We start from the raw sequence: 25,464 nt of genomic DNA, 5'->3' as shown, positions 1-25,464 counted from the left end.
GAGGCTGCATGTCTTCCTGATATTCCACTATGGGAAGAGGAAGATGCATTGTATCATACACCACTTGCACCAGTACAGTTGTATGCCCCTGACGATGATAGCACACAATGGTCTGTACTTAGAGAACATCAAGAGTACGATTTAATACTCGCTCCTCTTTTTGATGACCCTGCACCTAAGTTAGGTAAAGAAAAATTGTACATTCTGCATGACATTTTAGTCAAAGACACTGAACATGGTCCTGTCTGGGTTATTCCCTCTCATTTGGTAAAATGTTTGCTAGCATGGGTACATGGTTCCATTGCAGGGGGACATCCCAAATTACAAGAATGTATGGATAGGATGTCTAAACTGGGATGGTGGCCTACTATGAGAAGAGATATTCAAGATCACATTGACAGATGTATTGTTTGTGCACACCAAGACCCAGCAAGACAACTAACACGTGGAGCACTAATGCGACATGCTCCTACTGGACCTTGGGACAGACTGCAGGTTGACTATGTAGGTACACTGCCATTGACAGCCCGTAAAAATCGTTACATATTGGTTGTCATTGACTCGTTTAGTCGATGGATTGAAGCTTTTGCTACCCCTAACAAAACAGCTGGCACAACTGCCAAAATCCTAGTGCAAAATGTTTTCTGTCACTTTGGGATTCCAAAACAAATGGATTCAGATAATGGCGGTGAATTTGTCAATACTATCCTGAAAGAGATCACAAGTTGGTTAGATCTCCCTTGGGATTTCCATATTGCTTATCACCCTCAAAGCGGAGGCATGGTTGAAAGGATGAATGGCCAGATAAAAAAGGAACTTAGTAAAATCTGTAATGCCAATGGTAAAAATTGGGATATTTTACTGCCTTTTGTCCTTGCTCGGATGAGATCTAGAGTTAACAGGCATATCCAGATGTCTCCTTATGAAGTTCTTTTTGGACGCAGTATGCCTTCCTGGGAACGCCTTTTGCTTCCTATGGATTTATCTACCTCGGTAGCATTATGCAATGAAGAATGGGCCAAAGAACATTCTCTATGGCTCACCACTGTACAAGGACAGGCTCTGCACACAGATGCGGTGTCCGCCTTAAAAAGTAAAAGTGATTTTGATAAAAAATCTGACCTCACTGAATACCAAGTGGGAGATTCTGTGTGCATGCTTAAACAAGGACAGAAAAACCCTAGGAAATTTCCTAAAGATTGCTGGGAAGGTCCATATCTTATTGTGGACAAAGTGGGACCCTCAGTTTATCTTATTCAAAAATCAGATGGTTTAAATGTCTACAAGCATGCAATGCAGCTTAAATTGTTTAAGGGCTCTTAAAGCCCTGTGTTTGTTATTCTATATTTACTTTGTTTTTCAGAAAGTGTACAAAGGGACTGAGACTCTAGAACGGCTGTTCCAGACTCTACTGTTCATTATGAATGATCGGCGCCTTTACATCTAATCTTCATATGGACAAAGAAAAATAAAAACAGTCCTACCGGATGTACAAAACTAGCTTTGGTTAGACTACTTTCTGCACGTGTTGCATGTTAGCATGGTGTGATACTTTTATGTATTTACTAATAATAAATAGTAACGTTGTGTAATAATCTCCTTATCCATATTTTTCATGTTATATTTGAAGTTTGGTGTCCGTAACTTACAGTTTGATCATAACTAATTATTTTATTGGTTTTCATAACCTACAAATTAGACTATGGCATCTTGGACATGTTGCTTGATGGGATGCGTTACAGTGATATGTTTGCTCTATACCTTTACTAACATTTGGCATCCAGATAATCATAATCTGCAGAAGCGTCTTGTCACTTCTTCTGAAGTACTTGCTCCTTTTAAACCTATATATTTAGTCTCACACCCTACTACCAGCATTGACCTTATCTTTTCCTTATTGTCTAACTTTCAGCGTAATAGTGTTAAATCTAACCGTCCCATATATCATATTTCTCATAGTTCTGCATCCCCACAATTTGTTGCACTTTTTATTGCAAGTGTTCCAAAATTTGACTATGCTCAGCTATGGTTTATTAATAAAACACATCTTCTGATTCCAGAATATGGTGCACTTCCGCATCTTGATAAAAATATTTGTTTGATATGCAGTATTGATTTGCAATCTACTACTTCTGGCATTTTTCATAATTCTAACCGCCGCCCTATGGCTAACATGGATAATATTAATACCTGTGGAAGTCCAGAAGTCCAGGACTCTACTTCGGTTGCAATGCCTGCGACTATTTTGGTTGATACTTCCAACCCCTCTGATTCTGTAGGTGAATGGCAATGTACAGACAATGGTATTCCACAGTTTATAGTTAGAATTGATGAAATAGCTCAACCTTCTACTCCTATAGCTTCTGTATCTCCCTCTACTCCTATACCAGAATCTACCACACCTCCATTTAAGGAAGGTGACCCTATTCAAGTTCGTTTAGACTCTGCTACACAAGTAGCATATGATGTTTCATATCGTTTGGTTACCTGGCACTTACAATTAAATAAATGGTTGGTTTCCACACAATATTCCAATTGTACGCCATTCGTATCAGTACAGGAAAGAGCTTTTCAGTGGTGGTTTCATGAAAGCATGTTATATAATGTATCACTTCGATCACACCATCGCCCTAGACGAGATATTTTAGCTACTGGGTTAGGTACATATGGTAGTGTCGTGGGATCAGCTGCACAAATTAATTCAGAAATTCTAAGATATAAACTTGCTTCTTTAGCCTCTCATACTTCTACAGGTCTGGATACCCAATATGGTATTAATACTAATATTGTTAAGCTTCAACAGCATCAAACTCATGTTATGGTAGATACAACTGAGATTATTTCTGATAAGTTTCACACTCTGGTCGACTCAGTTTACAATGTTACGCATGATACTGCATGGGCAATGCTATGTTCACAGGTTCAGGCTGATCTGTCTGCCGATCTTAAACTTCAGTTGCAAAGTTTATGGTCTGGTAGATGGCCTGCTTCGTTGAGTCTTGCTGCTTCAAAATCTGTGACTGACTTTGCGATGACTCATCTTTTGTGGTGGGAAGTTCTTCTATCTGACTGCTCACTTGAAAGATGTGCCATTCAAACATTAATACCATGGGCAGGCAAAGATGCTATTATTTATCGTTTAGCTACAATTGGCCTACCATCTAATGGTTCATTATTGTTGCCTGAACTTTCACATCAATGGGTAGCCCAGGGTACGGATAGTTCCAACTGGACCCTTGTAGACATTTCCTTGTGTCACTCGAATGCTAATTCTTATATATGTTCTCCATCCCAATATAAAACTACTACTGAAACATGTTGGGTTAATCAGGATGAATGTAGTTTTCATGGTCAATTTAATGTTACAAATCCTGTCTACTACTTGGGGTTAGATCGTGTTTGTTTTCACTTATTTCAGCCTGATCAAATTATTTTTAAAAAAACAATGGATGAATCCCTTCTCAGCACTCACTTATTGCCTGGCACGTGGTGTAATTCCATTCCTGTGTCTTATATTGCTTCTTCAGTATGGAACTTCACTATGCCTCAACTTACTAACATAAGTTTGGATTTATCATGGGAACGTATTGTTGATTTTTCCATGTCAGATTTGCCCTTGGGTATGGGTTCTGAGATGAAAAAATGGTTAACTGACTCAACATCAATTACGACATTGCTTAATTCATTAAAGAGTGTTTCGCACCAAGCTCAAATTACTGTCACACATAAACAAGGGATTCTTAAACAGGTCTCTGCTGCTGTTAAACAAGATGGTCAGACCTCATGGTGGGAATCTGTTTTGGGATACAGTAATACTGCTACACATTTTTTTAATATAATGTTGCATCCAGTTGTAGTTATTTCTCTCTTACAACTGATTTTATTTTTATTCATCTGTATCAGTGGTTGCTATTTCAAACGTTTACATCGTAATCTGTGTAAAAAGGTGGCTGTATTGGAGGACTTAGAGTCTAAGCATAAACGTCTTCTCCCATTATATACACTAAATGGTTATTCTGTATCTTTGGATCCCTCTCAGCTTCCCACTCCTCGTTAATTTTGGATTATATTCTGTGTCCATGATCTTACATTATTTTTGTTTTCTTTTAGATCTCCATTTTGCTTTTCTTCTATGTCATGACTGGTTCCTTACTTTTATTTTTAAACAGCACTTGGGCGTTTCTGTCTCTTTATTTTAAATACTAAGTGGTACATTCTGATGACAGGTTTACCAGCTACACTCTATTATCAGTAACTTTCTCTGTCAACGTACATCCAGCTGCTTTTATTACACTTATTTGTGAAGAATTTCTATTTCTAAGAAGAGTTCCTACTGACTGCTCTACTGTCTATGGGTACGATCGGTACTAGGATGAAGACTTTGCATACTACCTCGGACGAAGATTTCCTAAACTTTGCATATACCTAAGGAGTTGAGGAGCTATCTTGGTTATCCTACTTCTCAAACTTCCTGTTTGGTTGCTGTGAATGTCTATTGTTGCTATTTTATGGGTGAATCTCATGCTGCAAATTGCTATTTCATTCTGCGGCCTGGACTCTAATTCTGAACTCTCCATGAACTATATTTCTTGCTATGTCACTGATATTCCTTCTTTTGGACTTCCAAATTTGATACTGGTATTTGACTTCTTCAATCAAAATCTCTAAAGAACTTTAATGTAGCTTTAACACAGTTTACTACGTCACTCTGTGTTATATTTCTTATTCCTGTGTTTCTGCTGGTACCACTTGTATGCAATTTATTTTTCTCTCTTTCTCTCTTTCTCTTCTCTTGGGCACAAGTGTTGTTTTGTTTTAGATTTTTCACAGTTTTTCTCTTGTTTTTCTTTTTGGTTTTGTCATAGAAGAAAAACAAGTGGGGGAGTGTGGAGTATGGATCATTATTTAATGTGCAGTTTGCAATATATATGTGTATTATATGGTATGGTGCATATATATATATATTTAATACTAATGTACATTTGGTTGTATGAAATACTAACTGAATGACTATTGACTGAAATAGGCTTCTTAACTTAGCTTAGATTTGAAAAACGTTACACTTTCAATGACATTTCCACAAGGTTAAAATTAAATTAGAACAAACACATGTACTGTCAGTCAAATGTATACAAAACTCGTCGTAAGCTAATTACAGGCAAGAGCCTTCTAGAGAATATTCCACAAACACATGTGCTGTCAGTTAAATGTATACAAAAACACTTCGTAAGCTAACTACAAGCTCGAGCCATTTAGGGAATATCCCAAACTTAGATATGCAATACATTACATCATGTAACAAGTTAGAAAACCTTTTTGGGAAAATCACACAGGTGGGGGCTGCTTTATAGAGGACAAAATGCCTATTTAACTGAAGGAGAAAGGATAGGATGTTGTCATTCAAACATTATTCCATTCTCACTTGCACGCAGAGCATCATACACAAGGACATATGCTGTAATACTTTGGTAAGATTAATTATTTACTGACTATTTTTGCATTCTGTTACATTCATCCAATACACTTTTATCTTATATTTATTTGAGTCATTGTTTCATTTATTACAATATTATTACAGTGCCTTCTGGGTCTGCAGACACTGAATTATTTTAGTGATAAATCAAAAATATCATCTAGAATGGTTAAAGAAAACAGTATTTATAAGTAATTTGGAAACGGAAAGGTCTACTCCGTATATAGCTATAGATTGCATAAAGACACGCTAAGCTTAGAATGACCCGGAGTGACCTTTTGTCGGTAAAGGTCCACATCATACCTGAAGCGAGCCATAACTATCAAAATTGAAGTATCACCGAAACCGACACCCATACTATAGCAGAAAGTAATATGGTCATGTACATATTAGAACGATGCGCATATAAACAGTAAAACACAGCAAATAACTCCTGATCCAGTCAGGTCAATCATAACACAGTAATAATCTCAGTGAAACTCAATACAAAACCCCAACCCTCTATCAGGGTGGAACCCGGCTCCTAAATCGGCCAACAAACAATACAAAAACCCCACAGCATTTAAGATTGGGGTAGGGTGGGGACCAGGGATGGTGACCGTGGTCAGCTACATTTCGGTCATTGCTGACTGGGGATGTTGGGAGTGGTCACCTCCTGGGCGCTGGCTGGGAGAATTTCCCAGTAACACAATTATCATAATAAACATACAGTCTTAAACCTTTGTGATCAACCTCTTCCTCAATCCATCCTTCTTGCTGAATAGCTTTTGCTACTCGGTACCAAGCTTCTGCTGTACGGACTAAACCATGGTCCAACAGCTTCCCTTTCTTTTCTGTCAGTAACTTACGCCAGCTCTCTGGCTGCAATCTACCGCACGGAGGTACGGCAATTCCACATACTTTAGCAATCTTATCAACTTTCTTAACCATCTCTTCTCCTTCTCTATCTTCTACCAAATCACATGCTAACCAACCCTTATTGGGTTTATCTGACTTCTGTCCCATCCTCCCTATACAAGGCGCCCCAGATCTAGAGAAAGAAAAAGGAACAGAAAGTCTACAGTGCTCGACTGCTACGTAAGAGTGGGCTCCTACGTACGTCTTCCCAAAACGTAGACTAGTCACTGATTTCGCCTACCCGAGGTAGCCGCGGATTGGAGCGTGGCAAGAAGTGTGTGACCAATCACTTCTCTCAACAAAGAGAAATAGGAGGGGAAAGTGTAAATAGTACAGAGAGTAAGATAAAAGTAAGCACAGGAATCTGTATGACAGGAAATCAAGACAACACTTCAGTGTAAATACAGTGTATACATCACAGTTCAAATAAGTTCAACAGTTCAAATAAGTTCAACAGTAATCCCTTTCCTTTACTCGTGTGGCCAAAGCCACTTCCCTCAACCTCGTAGCGTCCCCGCTCGGGGAATGACTACCTCTAGTCTCACTACCTGGCGGCGACGGAAAACAGCAAACACCGGCCCGAGTTCCATACACCTCCCTCGTCACAGTGGTTCGAACCCGTAACCACCTCTTCCCTCACACCCGTAGTGCACCTGCGGACCCACCAGCAAGTCTCACTACCACGTGGTGATGGAAACAGCAATACCTGCCCGAATCCACCTGCCACAAAAGTTAAACCGGAACACTCCCAGCGTCAGCGCTCGAGGCTGCAGTGTTCCACCTCTCTGCAAACAGCAAGCAGAGTAAAGTGGTGTCCAATGAGGCTAGCTAAGCTGTCAAAGCGACACTATGGGAAACCCCCAGGAAGCAGTGAGTCTACACTGACCTCCACAGATTCCCCCCTCCTCTTTTTCCTTCCTGCCGTAGCTACTCAGCACCTAAAAGAGGTAAACCGGCAACAGAGGATCCCCAGGAAAACTTCCACAGATCCACCCCCCTCTTTCCTTACAGCCACAGCCACGTGGCTCCTTAAAGGGGTAAACAGGCAATCACTCAACCCGGGTACTAAGCTAAAGACAAACCAATTCAAACACACCCAGGTAACAGATAGCCAACAGTTGCAGGTAAAGTAAGTATCAAATTAAAAATACAAGGTCTCTGGGCAAGTAATTACCTGACTTTGATGTCCCCTCGGAAGCAGTCTCAGACACTGGGACAGGTAAATCACAGGGGGCAGGAACATACCGGCTAGGTGCTGCAGCAATCTCTACCGTGTATTTCAGAGGTGATCAGGCTCCTTCCGTCCCCCAGGATTAACCCCCCCCAGGGTCTTCTTGGACAGCTGTCCGATAGGTCATAACCCAGAGCCCCACGTTGATGCGCCAAATTGTAGTAGATTATTTTATGCAAACCAATAAGTTTGAATGACTGTTCCTGTCCAAATTAAAAATAATAAAGTTGCGTGCACGCTGAAGTAAATTCACACTGAGACACGAGGTTCAGGTTAAATGAAAGAACTTCGAGAAAATTTAATGTCAAGAGCCCAGAAAATGGGTGCGCAGACCCTTATAAAGGCATTATTACATCACTGGAGTCACTGGAGTTCACTCGATGGGAGGGGGGCTTTGGCAGCCATTTTGAGTAGTTGGCACGTTAGTCTCAAGGTTAGTTTCTCAAGGCTTTTAGTAACTTCACATTTTATTAAGACTAGCTGCTACAATGTTTCACTCAATAGGAACCTAACATTTCCGCTGACACACAATTTCTATGAACAAAGCATTCTTGTAAGACTATGAGGCCTGAGAAAGAAATATAAGGGTATAGATTTAAAGGGGCCTAATAATTCTACAACAGTGGCAATGCCCGAAGGTTAGACAATACTGGCAGGAGGTGACAGACCAAAACTCATACTACAGAAAAAAACTGACCGCAAACCCATGGGCTTGCCTCCTGTCCAGACCGACCGAAGGGTTAGACAAACACAACCAAAAATTATTAAACGAGACATGCCTGACTAGGGCTCCTGCATCTGGGGTCACAATCCGGGGTAATCCAGCCCCAAAAAGTGACATTTGCATACCTCAACATATCCCACACGACCCGGGAGAGGCTGCTGCACTGGACGGTACCTCTCCCGACCAAAACGTTGCTGAAAAGAGGTTTGCGGCCTACACGTGGAAGAGGCCTGGGGAGACGGCCGCTCCCCGGACTCACTGATCGTGGCTGGACACCCCGGGGAACACCTCCCCCCCCCCCGGACCGACGGGGGTTCTCGGTCCGCACCAGCGCACCTCACCTACCGCACAGACTGCTGTCGGCTACATCTAGGGTCGCTGGTCGTCCAGTGAGCCCTCGCAACATGGCGGATGCACTTACCATCAGAACCACGCAACAGCTCAGTCTAGACGGGAGCGCTATACTAGATGGCATATTACAACGCATAGATGAACACTTCACCCGATTCTGGGAGAAGCTAGCGGAACATAAGTGGACAGCAATTGGGGAGCAGAAGAGCATACAACCACAAGTGGGTAAGAGGGAGAAGGGGATCCCACAGGGCATTAACTCCCACCACATCCCCAACCCACGTAAATATGGCCCACCAACGAAGTTGACCACGCAAACAAACGTCTCATTCCACCCCCAAAGGGGACAGTGGACAGGGACTACCATACAATGCACGACCGCCCAGAACCCCCTGTACAATAAAGCGGCAACTGGCAATGGCCGCCCCACAAGCCTTCCCGGGCCGAGGACCAATAGGAGCAACCCTCCCAGGCACCGACCACACCGCCGAGGAGCAAGCCACCGCAGGCGGTGGCGAAACATCCAAGCTCTACACGGCGCCCGACAGAGGATCAACCCGGCCTCACAGAGTTACTGAGTTGGTGGATTCAAGGTGCAGGCCTTCACGAAAGCCTGGGGCCGGCAGGCGGCCGCCACATGTCCGCAGCCTATTGCCACCGGAGGCGATCCCCTGACCGTGGGGGCCAACATATGCAGCACCTTTGACCAGCAAGCCTATGCTCTGAAACCCTGGAACACAGAAACCTACCAGGCCACAGTACAGCTTCTTGCAGCACGCGATCAAACCGGAGCAGAGCTCTGGCCCTCCCCACTTGCAGAGACTGTCTCTCCCACATGGCCCTTGTGCGGGGTCGGCTGACCCGGGACTGGAACTGGTATAATGGTAGGAGACACTGGCGGATGACCCAAGCCCAAGAACAAACCTGCATACCTATAATCTGTCACCACTGGTTTATTTACACCAGGTTGGAAGCATCCACCTGCTGGCAACCCCCCCTCCCGGGGCATTGACTGAGCTACTTAATGCTTGGACTGCATTTGAATTGCAGGTCTGCTACACAACCCTGCTGCCACTATGCCTTACATACCCTGCACACTGTTCTTCATATTTTGTTTTAGTGATGTTGTTCTTCTTTTTTCTCTTTTTTAAGCCTATGCCTAGCCTAACCAACCCCTATTAGTTTGCGCGCCTCCCAGCCTGTTCGGCAAGTAATTGTATTACCTTAAATGTAACTAAGCACCGCCTGAATGGAACAGATAGGCGTAGAGGAGCAAGCGTTGACTCCTGCCAAAATCAAAATGTCTAACTACAGCGACTGTTACTACTCACTTAAGCGACTTATTATGAAAGCTGTAGCCATAACGTGTATCTAGCCTGTACAGTTAATTTAACTTTCACAAGGGGCCTGCTATATGTTACCCAGTGCGCACCTAGACAGGATTGTCACAAATATTCGCGGTTAAGCCCCGCTTAGCATGTAACCTACTTCTAACACTAACTTAAACAAACGCACCGTTAGCGATGCTTAGCCTAGTTAATGTGACTCACGGAATCGTTATTTGAGATTGCTCCTTAATATATCGTGTTTAATATAAGCTTCATTTTAAAGTAAAGGCATAAGCATTATCACACTTTAGACCAATTTGTTATATCTTGTTTAGCCATGAACACCAGACCTGTATATGAAGCCTATCTTTATTACTTTTGTTTCTCAACCAAGCTTGTATCACTCTGTTTACATGATTGTTTCACAAAAAAATAAATAAAAAAAATATTCGGTAATAATGTGCGCTCAGATCTAAGCTATCTGGGGATGTGTTATCACTGTATGTGTTTTGTGTACTAAATGTGTCAGTGGGTAATTTGCAGTAGCTGCTTGTCTATCTGGAAGGGGATTATCGCCTAAACGGTTTTTATCCCCTTGTGAGCGATCGGTCCGTTACAAGTAATACAGCATGTAAAAACCTCAAAGGGAAATAACAATAATAAAATAATAGTGCAGTATGTTAAAAATATTATGATGGTGTATATATAGAATAAACTGTGGGTGAAAAGCAAACTCACACTTTGCAGAGCTGCTAAGAGCTCTGCTGTATAGCGCCTGGACGGTACAATCCCCGTCTTAGGATCTGAAGATATCGGGAGGTCCAGACTCAGCGGTCATATATATGTGGAAAAAGCAAAACAAAATACAGACCAATGGTACAATACCATAAACTAAAAGTAATATAGGAAAATGTAGGTATCCTACTTACAATATCCAGAGCAATGACTTGCTCTGGTGATGATAGCTTATGGTGGTATAATCTCCACCAGAGGATAGCAGGAAACCAGCAGCACCAGGAGATATGCAAAAGCCGAAGGATTTGAGGAAAAAGCTTACATTTATTTATAAAAAATATTAAAAAGTATATATATAAAAGTATATATAAAACATGTAATATAGCTTTAAGTCCTTTCCTTGATTCGTTTCGCCCGGGTTTGGGCTTTATCAAAAGTGTGGGTGTCCTTGGCATTCCGCCCAGTTTATGTAGGGGGTGTTGATTCTTCAATAACGATCTGGTGTGGTGCTGTTCTTCCTGTTTCCTGTTTGGTCGCGGGCGTCGACCGGAAATGACGCGCCGCATCCATTGGTGTGTGCTGAGAAATGTAGTGCATACAAATGTCCATACTGGTAATGCAGTTAGATCGTGGCCGTCAAGGGGAAGTATGATGGGAAATGCAGTTTCTCCAAATGTCCATTTAGTATTGTCACGGCCGTCAACCGGAAACCGGAAGTGGCGTGCCGCGGATTCAGATGGTTGCTGGGATCTGTAGTCTTTTAACCCCTTAAGGACACATGACATGTGTGACATGTCATGATTCCCTTTTATTACAGAAGTTTGGTCCTTAAGGGGTTAAAGCAACCATATTAAAGTGCATAATTACAATGTACAAATGCAATAGAATCTATTAACATTCTCTGTGAGGCATGCAAAGCTTAGCGCATAGTGATCAGTGTTGGAGAAGCAGATTCTAGTAGTATATTTAGGTCATTTATTAGGAAAGCATATCATATAGTGATCAGTGCTGGAGAAGCAGATTCAGGTTGTATATTTAGGTCACTTATTAGGAAAGGAATTGTAGACATAATTTATATATAAAAAAATAAATAATAAAAATAAAAATATACTTCATAGCTATTTAATATGTATGGTGTTAATAAGGAACCAAGTATAATATATACCATAGAATCCTGTTTCTCCCAATATATATAGACAACCAATATAGGAGAGTTAAGTTAGTGTGTCTGCAATATACAAGCGTGTTGTGCCGTGTTTTTAGGCAGTCCGGTTATGAGACTAGTCGATTGAGATATATCAGTGAAACTCAGTACCGTTCTAGCGTAATGCACGCATACAATGGTGACTGTCCCATGTAAAGGTTTTATGGTGTTTTGGAAAGTTACAGGGTTAAATATAGGGCTTGCCAACTAAATTCTGGACTGTCTGCCTGGGCTGTCAGGAAGGTCCCTCAAATTATAATTAATAAAATCAAATAATTATGTAGTTAATAGTTAAATATATATGTAGAATGTGTGTGTATATATATATATATATATATATAAAAATATAAAAATAAATAAAATGTTTTTTTCATTTATAATATATATATATATATATATATAATACGTGTGTATATATATATATATATAATGAAGAAAAATACCGGCACTCTAGGTCTTCCAATGAATGTAGTTTTCATTTTTCAATCCAATGTCAACGTTTCAGCCCTGGTTCAGGGCTTTCATCAGGACACACAAAGAGCATAAAACAAAATGACAAGCTTATATAGGACTGTATATCACACTAAACGCTTACCAGATCAGCTGTTCACAATCGTGCACGGAAACCGGCGTCACTCCCTACATCGATGCGCATGCGTGTGACGTCAAGGACTCCCTCCCCGTCACTAATCAGCTGAATATATCACGTGACGCGGCCACGTCACGTTGCCCCGGCAACCGAAATAACATTGCGGCTATAGACGGGACTATCGTGTTACGTTTGCCATCGGGAGAAGTACTCCTCTCGTCTGTGGATTATCAATTCAGCAGGGTGTTCTGGGGGGGGGGGGGGAAGTCCTGAAGTCCGCAACTAAACAAATGTATAGATAAGTGCCTCAGACATAGAAGTTCTTTCATTATGTGATCCCATTCTAAATAAAGGAGCCATATTTCTTACCCAGTAACGAAATCAAACGTCTGCAGTTAAATCTACAAAGTCAAATCAATATGGAGTATATTAAAAATCAAATCTATATAAGATATATTAAAAGTGTATGTGTATTGAAGGTGTAAATATGTGAAGCCACTAACATCAATGTGTAAAAAAATAATAAATAAATATAAATCAGTGAAGTCAAAACATTGTATTTGGAAGTGTGAATAAATATAAGTAAGTGGAGACAAAAAATATTAAATCACTGAATATGTGTAAAAGACTTATTGATAATATCAAAGGTATCACATACTGAAGTGTCTAGTGCAGTATGTACCCTGTATATATATGGAAAGTGAATATATGTTAAATGGAAATAAGGAAATATGCTGTGTAAAAGTGAATAATAAGGATTCAACTAAAAAACAGGTTATTAACACATAGAAACAATACGGCTTATAAATGTTGGTAATATATAGTCACGATATCCTGTGAATCAGCTGGGTAAGCGTTATAAGTGGATAACTTGTACATAATTGCATCATATAAATCATTTATATTAGAAATATTTACATTAAAATAAATATTTACATTAAAAGAAACTTTTACGAAGGGAGGGAAAAGGAATTATTTTTCACTAATTATGGGACTTATTTAATAGTACTCATAAGAATGGGGTGAATGAACATTTTTCATTCAGGCCTTTAGGGGACAATGTATCCAGTTCCACTGTCCAGTATGTTTCTCGCCGTAGCAAGAGTCTTGCTCTGTCCCCACCTCTAGCCATCTCTGGGACATGGTCAATGGCCAGACATCTCAAAGTGGAGAGTTGGTGTTGTTTCTCCAAAAAGTGTCTACAGGTTTGTCCGTCTTGCCATCACGATAGGCTAGGCGGATGCTTGACCTGTGGCCTCTGATTCTCTCGCACAGAGCTGTCTCTGTTTTTCCTATATAGCTTAGTCCACAAGGACATGTAAGCTTATAGATCACAAATTCTGTGCAACAGTGTATCCTATGGGCTATTTTGTATACTTTGCCCGTGTGTGGGTGGGAAAAGGTTTTAGCCGGTATGATATGGCCGCAGGTCACACACCCCAAGCATCTCACACAGCCGTTGTTCTTAAACTTTGTTGTTCTCGGGTTGTAACAATGGACCGGATCCGTCTTTACCAATATATCTCTCAAGTTCTTATTTCTCTTGAAGCAGAACATTGGTAATTGTTTAAATTGTTCCGGTAAGGTTTGGTCCTGTTGCAAAATATTCCAATTACGTTTGATCGATTTCGTAATTTGACTTGCTGTATGTAGTTTCATAGGGAATACCAGTCTCATGTTGCCTTTTTTCTTTGGACTTATTATCTGCCTGTTATGATGTACTCTGGCCTTCTGTAGGGTTTGGTCTAAATCTTGATGTTTGTAGCCTCTTGTTGAAAATGTTGAATACATAGTCTTCAATTGTTCCTCACATTGATCACTCTGGGAATTGTTCCAACACACTCGTAGAAATTGAGAGAATGGAAGTGAATTTTTAAGCGATTTAAGATGGAAACTATTGTGATGTAGTAAAGTATTACGATCAGTTGTCTTCGTATATAGTCTGTATTCCAATTTGTGGTTAACAACCATCAGTTCGACATCCAAAAATTGTATACGTTCCTCCTCAATCTGTGAGGTCACTTTTATTGGGGTAGATAAATTGTTGATATATTCGACCAACGACTGCGCTTCATCTTTAGATCCCTTCCATAAGATCAAAATGTCATCGATATATCTATAATATCTCATTATCTGTTCTCTAAATTGTGTAAGGATAGATCGTTGTTCAAAGCCATACATGTATGCGTTGGCATACATGGGGGCCATAGCGGCCCCCATAGATGTGCCGGAGATCTGGAGGAACCATTGGGATTCGAAACGAAAATAGTTGTTACTCAGTGTCAATGATAAGAGTTCCATGATAAACTCTATTGGAGGTCCTTGATAATATGGAGAAGTTGTAAGTAGCTCCCTCATCATCTCAACAACCTCCTCATGAGGTATAACCGTATAGAGACTGTTGACGTCCATGGTTATCAAAAGGCCATTAAATTCTTCAATTGAATTTAGATCAGTAAGGAGACTGTTCGTGTCCTTGAGACATGTAAGGATAGCTGTAACTGGTAATTTGAATAGAGGGTCCAAATATTTTGCAATGGGTTCTAATATACCATTTATTGCCGACACGATTGGTCTCCCTGGTGGATTAGTAGGATTCTTGTGTATTTTTGGCAGTGTATATAATATCGGTGTACGAGGATGTTCTTTGTGGAGATATTCAAACAGATCCATATCGATATATCCTGCTCTTAGCCCCATCAGAAGTGTATCTTCAATCTTACGGGCAATGTTGGTAGTAGGGTCACCATCCAGACTTAAATAAGTATTATGCTGTCCTAGTTGTTGTTTTATTTCATGAGCGTAGTTCTTGTAGTTCATAACTACGATACCACCCCCTTTGTCTGCGGAGCAGATCACAATGGTGGGGTCTGTGGCTAATTTACGTACAATTTCATGTTGTTATTTAGAGAAATTGCTAAATTGTGACTTATGTTTAGTCATAATACTTTCCGTTTCATTTTTTATCGTAGACAAAAACGTTTTTATAGTCGGCTGGTTTGAAAAGGATCGAACTGACTAGGTCTCTTGAATTGATGTTTATTGGCAAGGGTATCCGGACCTTTACTTTGTGTATTGATCTTATTAAAGTAATCCTTAAGTCTTAATAAGCGGCCAAACTTAAATAGCTCCACTTGCCATTCAAATTTGTTTGGAGTTCTTGTAGGGATAAACGAAAGTCCCTTGTTGAGAACATCAATTTCTTTTTGATTTAGTGTACGGTCCGATAGATTGAATATAGGGACTATTTCCGCACTGGTGGTTTTTTGTGTCCAGTGGGTCCTTCCCTTTTGTCCTCTTCTTGTGACTGTTCTTTGTCGTTTCTGTTTCTGTTTCTTGTAGAGATTCTCTGGGGCTGTATCACTTCTAGTGGCCCCTCCTTCTCTAAAAAATGAGCTGGTTGTGATGGACGATGGCCTTCCCCTTCTAATGCCAATTCACCTGATGTGATGTCTATAGTGGCAATACGTGGCTTGAGTATTCTTTTTCTGAATCTTCTAGGGCGATTTTGATGTTCTCCCGTTAACCATCTGTAGACATAATGTTCCGTGTAATCTTGTTGTACTCTCTCCATTTTCTGTCTTTTGAACTTGATAAGCTGGTTTTTATATTTAAGTGTTTCTTCACTTAATTTCAGCTGTAAACTAGTTCCTTCTTGTGTGTTCAAAAGAATAGCTTGTTCGCTTTCAAGTTGTTGTATTTTTGTCCGGATTTCTATCAAGTCTTCCCTGACGTCCTGTATTGTAATAAGCATTAAATCAAGCGAGCACTTATTTAACACTGATGTCCAGGCTTTGCATACTTTGGATTTAGATCTGCCAATCGTAGGTATATTATGAACCCGGAAGCCTCTCGGTATCTGCTTGGCTCTATGGTAATCGGATAAAAACAATCTGTGTAGGTCCAAGTCTACTTCCTTCTTTTTCAATTTAAGTAATTTAAAGTATACATCTTTAAGAGCAGTGGTAGTGGGTAATGAGAGGCTGGTCGTTTCCCATAATATCTCTTGAGCTTCCTCAGCTGAAAATTGGAGGGTGGTTGCTTGTAATCCACATGCTCCTGATTCATGTAGAAAGTCCTCCATCTTGGTCCAAACAAAATTAGTAAAGAATCCTAGTATCTCCCTCACGTAATGAAAAAAGTATAAAAAGTTATCCATGGGGGCGGGGCTTGACCAGCATGGCGGACGGTCGCAGCATGCAGGAGCTCCCTACTAACCTACACTGTCAAGCGACTTACTGGGACTCCTGCCGCCCACATCATGCTCCAAACGGGTACCCATCTGCCGCAGACTACGGCTGGAAAGTCCCGATGTGGAAAGCCGAGACGCTGATAGGCAAAAGCCAGGAGGAACGGCAGTGGCCTAGCAGGGGCTGCGGGCGGGAGAATCGGCCGTTCTCCCGTCCCTCTCCTCCCCTACTAACGAGTCCTCACACAGTCCCGTTCCCCCCCCACAGGTCCGGGGGGGATATCCCGGTCCACTACACACAGCATGGGGCTAAACCCGACCCATATACGGGAGCCCATACCAGCAACAAGACAGCTAGGGGAACGCCGGCCACGTGGAAGCCTGATGAGGCACGGAGCAAGCTGGGATATGAGGCGAGAATGGACAGAATATTCCAAATCTTTTGGCGCAAACTGGAGGTACTAATGTCCCGTCCAGCCCACACTCTCCTGAGGGCTGAGGCCTCGCACCACCGACGGCCTGATTCACGGCGATTCAGCGAGCAACCTCTCACTCACAGACCTCATACATGGCGGTGGCATGACACACGCCAGGCTAAGGCGGAAGGCGAGAAGGGCCATCCACGACCCCACAAGCCAAAGGTACCTCAAACCCAAACCAATAGGCCTAACTCAGACAGCAATGTTCCAGCCAGGCTCAAAGTCTCACCTCAAGGCTTCACCCACAACAGCAGGGGCGAGGTACTAACACACTGCGACACACCGCCCGACTACTCACTCACTTACCAGAAGCCTCTACCATAGGCCGTCTACGACGCCTTCCCGGGCCGAAGACCGCATGGAGCCCGACTCCGGGACACCAACCACACCGCCGGAGGCTTGCCCGCCGCTGGCGGCGGCAGAACACCCGAGCCCCGCATGGCGCCCGACGAAGGGACGACCTGACGAAGGGACGACGCCTACTCGCACCATGCCGTACCCCGGTGGCACATACTGAACGACGGTGCCAACTTCCCCACCATGCCCAGCAGTTAACATTTGTTGCTGAACTGACCCCACAGAGGTATTGGCTGAACTGACCCCACCATCACCACTTTTAGCCGATAGATGCAGTGCTCTAGCCTGAATGACCCCCATGGACTCTCCTTGCTGGACTCCCACTTGTTCATATGCCTCCCATGTTGCCTACTCATATGACTTTGTTATTATTATTTTATTTTAAGCTCTGATACTACTAAAAAGTTTGACGACAAAACGACAAATGTTAAAGCGACAAAAGTTAGAGCGACAAATGTTAAAGCGACAAATGTTAAAGCGACAAATGTTAAAGCAACAAATGTTAAAGCGACAAATGTTAAAGCGACAAATGTTAAAGCGACAAATGTTAAAGCGACAAATGTTAAAGCGACAAATGTTAGAGCGACAAATGTTAGAGCGACAAATGTTAGAGCGACAAGGGTTAACACGACAAAAATTACTACCTCTGTGACTGACGAGAGCACTAAAGCGACTGACCATAGCATTAAAACGACCGTTCCTGGCCTGAAAGCAAATAACTATATCACCCTTCAGCTACTGAAACTAAACGACTGAAACACTCACTATTACTGACTAGCCTAGACCCTGCTTGATTCTGCTAATACTATTTACTGTTTTGCTTACCCGTAGACGTTAAACCATAACATATAAAAAAGGGGTACGAATACTATGGAAATGTTAGTTACCATTGTTATCGAACCCTATACTGTATTCTAAATACACATTTCCCTCTCCCTATTCTGTATCCCAACTACCATGCCTCAATAAAATACAGATTGACAAAAAAAAAAAAAAAGTTATCCACTTCTTCCGGTATAAAACATTATACTTTATTGGTATGCATTAAAATTCAAAAATGAAAAGTGGTAACTGTTTCTTTAAGAAATAAAAAACAATGCAAAAACTATGCACTAAAGTGTCCCAAATATAGCCACGTTCCCTCCACCAGGGAATAATATGGTTTCAAATTAGTGGGTGCATAGAAAAGGTGCTAGCCAGTAGCCCAAAATCTAGTCAAACAAAAAATCCTTGCACTCCAACACAAAAAGCTTTATGGCCTGGTGCCCAGTAAAAAAATAATATATAATGAAGAAAAATACCGGCACTCTAGGTCTTCCAATGAATGTAGTTTCAATTTTTCAATCCAATGTCAACGTTTCAGCCCTGGTTCAGGGCTTTCATCAGGACACACAAAGAGCATAAAACAAAATTACAAGCTTATATAGGACTGTATAGCACACTAAACGCTTACCATATATACATCGTAGTAGCTTGCACTCCAAGAAGACTTTTGTAGTGCCCGGTGCTGGTTGTGGCAAAGGTAGATATGGGTGTAGAAACAATCGCACTCTTGGGACAGGTAACATGTAACAAATGTGCAGACAAGAGAATATATACCCCAGATCCCTCCAAAACAAACTGAACACTCAAATTAAATTAAATATGCACCACAGGAGTGTACTTACTGAATCAGTGTCCGGATGTATCACAGCTGGTCATGGCTGTCTCCCACTCTGCCCTTGTATCTGCATAATTGGAGCTCAGAGGGAAGGGGGGAGTGGAGTGTATGTGTTCCAACCATTTGCCTGGCAATATCCAGTATGCATGGTTTGAGGTTACCATGATTACAAACAGAACTTTAACTCTCAAAATCCTTAGCCAGCGGTGTTGCCTGGGTACTTGATTCAGTAGTGTAAAAAAGCTTGTATAAAAAGAAAGTTACTAAGCAGTGAATTACTAAAAACAAATACTCGCAGGACAAGATGGCGAGTCACATGGTTAGTATAATAGACTGATAGTTGGAATGCATCTTATCTACAAGTTTAAGGGAAGGGCTTGGTGGGAGTAGCGACAGAGTACTGTCAACCTTATAGTAATAGCTTGTACTGGCACTGTTTTTAAGTGGCTATAAGGTTTTAGTGCTAAGACAACATACCCTCAACAGAATAGCTATCACAGAGTAATAGCAATAGGAATGAGCTGGTGCAAGACTTGACACATAGTGACAGTGCAATGAAGTAACTATTTAAAAATAGTAACATGATTTAATTGTACATATTAGGTATGTAACGGAGCTCTGTGTACTCCGACCGAGTACCCTCCGTTGATGGATGCTCCTAGCGCTCTCAGAGGACTCCAAGCACTGCAGACGACACCACAACCACCGAAGGCTCCACAACCGCCGTAGCTTAACTGGAGCCGCGCCGTCTTCCTTCCACCCTGGATCGGCTTCTGTCCTCCAGGACCGTGTGGGGAAGACCTCTCCTCCAGGAGAGCGTAACAGGAACAAGCTCTTAAAAGAGCTAAGTGATTAAGCTCAGGGGAATATGCAGAGCATAGCAATCCCCAGTGTGATACAGCAATTCCCTCCAATAACGAGACGAGGCTACGTTTTGAAGGGTCAAGAAGAACTGAGGACTGGGACACCCAGCCTGCTTTTTATTACAAAAAGATACATACAGGACACTCCCAGGGGGCGGATGAAATTAACCAATCACATACATGGTACCACCCCCACGTCTCCTCCCCTCAGATAAACATATAACATAATTATAGCATACAGTAAAAATACAGTTTTCACACATACACTGTAACTTTAAAACTATACATTCAATCTCCATACATATTTGAACTCAGCATACATCAAACATAAACACTTCCAAAAATCAGCCAAATCCCTCCAGTGGATCAAAAGTTAGCTGGAGGTCCCTTTATGACCGACCGCAAGCACAATTTCCTGCCCAAAACAGTTCCATAGATTTGGGCTGTGCGGTCGGTCAATTTCATGCCGAAAAACGACTAAGTCCCATTTCGAACGGGACTTAGTCTCTGGAGCTGAAAAACAAATTGTAGGAGAAGGTAAGGGTCAGCGGTGTTCGGCAAAATGTGAAGCCAATTTCAGTTCCACAGAATCTTTAGCATACACCGCTGACCGCATTCGAATGAACAAAGATGGCCGCCGCCACGTGCAATTAACGTGCAGTAACCTCACAGCCTGGGAGGTAAATTGCCTGCACACTTTAACTTCTGGGTGGTCCGCCTGTGTGGTACTTGGTTCAGTAAGCCCTATTTACTGAACCAAGTGGGAGAGAGCCAGGGGCAAGTTATTTTACAGGTCTGGGGACATAGTCTTAAAGGGGTATTGTTCAGCAAAGTCACAATATGTCCCCAGACGGTTCTTAAAGGGCCATACACACTCAATAAAAGTTAAGTTTTCAGGGGCACAATCTTCCAGGGGCCATAGTCATGAGGAAGGAGGCTGGCAAATAGGCTTCTCCACAATCCAGGGAAGCAGGGCAATTATCCATTTAAAGGGCCAGTTACAAATAGCGATTTGTAACAAGGTATATTGAGCTGAACACATAATGACAGGGTATTGTCAATACAGTAACTAACACATGTAGCAACAATTAATATACTGAAAGTGTTGTCACATTAAAGTTTAGCACACCAGAGATAAGTAGCAGATGCTAAGTATAGACATAGAGGAATTATCCTAAAAATACTGATAAGGCACATTTTTCATTGAGACCATTAGGGTGGACAGTATTCAAAGTTTTAATCCAATAGACTTCCCGTTGAAGTAAAAGTTTCTTACGATCTCCTCCTCTGCGAAGGGGGGGGGGGGGGATGTGGTCTATAGCCATAAACTTCAACGTTGGAAGGGGGTGTCCAAATGCCAAAAAGTGTTTGGCCACAGGGAGGTCAGCCTTATTGTCCATATAGGCTATGCGGATATTAGAATGATGCGCTTTCCTATATAGGACAGTCCACTGGGACACAGCAGCTTGTAGATTACAAAATCTGTAGTGCAAGTGAGTCTATGTTTGATAGGGTATCTCTTCCCTGAATAAGGGTGAGTGAAGTATTTACCTGGTGACATGTGACTACAGGTGACACAGCCCAGACAGCGGTAGCAGCCCCAGTTAACAGATGTCTGTTCCTTGGTGTAACAGTGCACTGGATCCGTTTTGACCAGAAGATCCTTCAGGTTCCTCCCTCCCTCCCTCTTTTTTTTTTTTTTTAAATTCTTTATTTTTGGAGTGCAGGTTGTACAACATAGTAGGCAGTGCCACAACAGCAGCTGCGTAGCGTAACATTTCATACGATAACAGTAAAGCGGCATATTGTAGCAGACATTAGCACAAAATTTTTTGTTTTATATGACATCATCCTCAGTAGGTCGCCCCACTGTGTTTATCAAGGACATGATTGCTCAGGTTGGAGTGTTTGAAGCATAACAATATCCCTTATGTGGATGGTTGTGAGTGTCTGTGGATGAAGGTGTAACAGGAGTTAAGTTTAATTTATAATATAGTGTGAAAGAGTAGTGGAGACTAGACCCGTGGTCCCTAAGGAACCTATGGCGACGTGCAACCGGTAGATGGGGGTAGCACGGGTCACGATCATCTTGCGATGCATGAGGGTATACTTGTGTGCCTATGGTGAGGCAAGATGTTGGCACTCACTTCGGTGAAGTATTATTGCTGCAAGTGGGCGTCAAGTGAGTGGAGGGGTTATGGAGGGAGTGTACTCCCTGTGCCAGCACGTATATGTCTATGGGGACTAGGACATGTCCCTGGTGGTATGGTATAAGCTTATTTAAACTAAACATCAAATAATTAGAAAATTAAAAAGAACAACAAGAAGTATAACGTGGGGAACTACATTATAACGGTGGCCCATAAAAGGCATAGGCTCCGGTTGCAGTTCGTAGCCGTTCAGGGCACTGCAGTGGTGGCAGGATCACCTCGCAGGGTGGCGGGAACAAACGGGCGGATCCTCTCAGGGTCCCAAGTTCTCTGCTGTGTGTCCGGAGCGGAGATCAGTGCTCCCTCTTGGGTGGTTGGTAGCCCGAGTTTCCGAAGAGTGTTGGGTATTTCTTCAGCCTCCATTACTTTCAGTGTCCCGGATTCATGTGTGATTACGAGGCTCCTCGGTGTGCCCCATTTGTAAGGCACCTGGAACTTTGCAAGTGTTGCCGTCAGGGGTTTCAAGGATCTCCTCCAGTCTAAGGTTGCTCTCGAGAGGTCTGGAAAGAAAGTTAGTTGGTGCTCCTCGAAGGAGTAGGGCGATTTATTTCTCGTGGCTGCCATAAACGCCTGCTTGTCAGGGCCGTTTCGGAAGCGGATTATAACATCCCTTTGCCTGGCTGAGGTACCTGCGGGTGGCGCTGGGAGTCTGTAACTGCTATCTAGCTGCATTGTTTTAGCTTGTTTGGCTGAGAATAGGTGGGTCAGAAGCCTCCGGATTAAGTGAGGTAGTTCCGCTGCAGTGACTGTGTCTGATAGGCCGCAGATCTTCACATTTTTCCACCGCCTCCTGTCTTCTGCAGCGGCCATGCGGTGCTGTATTGTAGCTTGTTCACCCTTCAGGGCAGTGAGTTCCCGCTCTAGTGCTGCGAGTCTCGTTTCGTGGCCCGTTGTAATGACCTCCGTGTCATGGAGGCGGGCAGAGACCCCTCTGATTTCGTCCCGGAATGTGGAGATATCTGTGGAAATGTTACGCCGCAGTTCGTCCAGGAGGGCCTTTAGGGCGTTTTCTGTCACCGGTGCCCCATGTTGTCGATCAGCCCTTTTGTCGGTTCTGCTATTGTGCGCCGGTGCTTCCAGGTCTCTCAGGTCAGTGAGGGAGGTTTCGCTGGATGAGCACGACGGCCCATCTGTGAGAGGCGCCATGTCAGGCCTCATGGATCCCTGGGGCCTCCAAAGGAGATCGCCAATATCTGCGGTTGGCAGGGGCTTATCCGTCCGGTATTTCTTGGACTTGCGTCCCATCGTGGGTGCAAGCTGTAGCCCGGTTTTGGTCAGGGTTTTTTGGGTTAATATAGCGGTTTTGGGCTAGTTAGGCTGCTTGTGGAGTCAGAGCTCCCACAAGGCACGTCCGTTCGCTTAGGCAGCTGGCTCCGCCAGGTTCCTCCCTCTTTTATAACACATCATGGGGGGATTGTGGAAGACCTCTGGTAGGCTCGGGTCACGTTCTGTATGTATATATATATATATATATATATTTACAATTTGTAGGGGTTTTGCACCCCAGCTTTCCGCTTTGTAATTGCCCGGTGCTCAGCTGCACAAAAATACAAGTTCCATAGAAGAGCCATATTGTGGTGGAAGCTCGGTAGAAATTAAATTTAGTAGGTTGTCTGCACATAGATGATGAAGGGCAGACAGTGGCTGATCTCACAAGCCACATGGCTAAACTGACGCATGTACCGACTTAAGCCTGGAACGGGTACAATTCTAGTAGTTGGTTTGGAAGTAGGTACGAGCAGCTTGGAGGGATCAAGACATTGGTAGGAGGAGTCATGTTGATTATAGTGTTGTGTCTCTTTCTACCATGTTTGGTTCCATTGGTAATTAGGTCCATACAGAGTGTCATAGAGAGCACGACAGAAAGGAAAACAGCTGCACATGTAATGGCTGTTTGCAAGTATGAACCCTTAGCCCAGAGAGAATATATTCAGAATGAGGAGTGCTGAAGGAATTTGTAATGATGCTAAGATGCTTACGAGGTCTGTTTTGATTCATGGCAACTTGAGGTGTAAGTAAGCGATGTGTCACGGCTTACCTTGGTGGGAGTCCAGTGTGCAGAGATATGCTCACCCTTGCAATTAAACACAGGCCAAGGTGGTCAGGGAAGAACTCACCTGGCCTGTGAGTCTGTGCACGGGGGCTGTTCAGGATAACCAGGTCGAAGTACAGACAAGGACTAGAGCAGGAGAATAGTCGTGGGTAAGCCAGTGGTCAGAGGATGCCAGAATTCAGGATAAACAAGAACAAAGCCCAGGTCAGAAGCCGAAAACTAACAGGACAACAGGAACTCGAAATAACAGGAACCAGAGTCAATGAACTGACACTGCCTTCTGGGAGAGGCAGTGTTATATACCTGGCTAACGGCCATCAGCTTCAGGTGTGCGAGAATATTGGAGCAGCCACAGATAACGGCCAGCCCCCAGTGCTGGATACAAGGCTCTGAGGAGAAACAACAGGCCCAGGACCGCAAAGTACCCAGGTTCAAATCCCTTGTTGGGCACTTCTGGGGCGACCTCGTCTTGCAGTCTGGATGTCGCGGCGAGAACCGTGACAGTACCCTCCCGTCAAGAATGCCCTCCAGGCATGAACAGGCTCTGCTTGAAAATCGTACTCCTCATCTTCGGTCTCAGTATCACTGAGGTAGTCTTTATAATTCAGGTATCCAGAGCCAAGTCCTTTTACGTCCTGGGATTTTATGGTACCAGACTTGGAGCAAGCTGTAAGTACCTTGATCCCAGGAGTCATTCTCTCTGTACCTTTTTCCTTAGGTGCATCGCTAGGTGGTTCTCCAATGGGCAGGTAGGAAGTGGTGATGGTGCTTGCGCTTGCTTGAACAGTAGTTTCAATAAGAAGAGGTACAGATGTTTCTGAAGCAGGAGGTAGAGATTCTTCAGGGGTACCGCTAGCGGATTCTAGAGAAACACAGATCGCATTAACTACCGTGGTCTGAGTACTCTTATGTGTCACGGAGCATGGACCAGACTGACAGCGACTTTGGCGTTTCTCAGGCAGAAGTGCAGACTTGACCGGATGGGTATGCATAACCCCAACTTGAACGGTTTCTGGCCGATGTGGGCGAATTGGGCAGAGTGAGATAAAGTGCCCCCTTTCACCACAGTAAAAACAAAGGCCATGATTTCTCCGCCGGTCTCTTTCTTCACTAGTCACCTT

Source organism: Pelobates fuscus, chromosome 5, assembly GCF_036172605.1.
Source record: "Pelobates fuscus isolate aPelFus1 chromosome 5, aPelFus1.pri, whole genome shotgun sequence".
In the NCBI taxonomy this organism is placed as follows: Eukaryota; Metazoa; Chordata; class Amphibia; order Anura; family Pelobatidae; genus Pelobates; species Pelobates fuscus.
Note: the sequence above shows the minus strand (reverse complement) of the source record.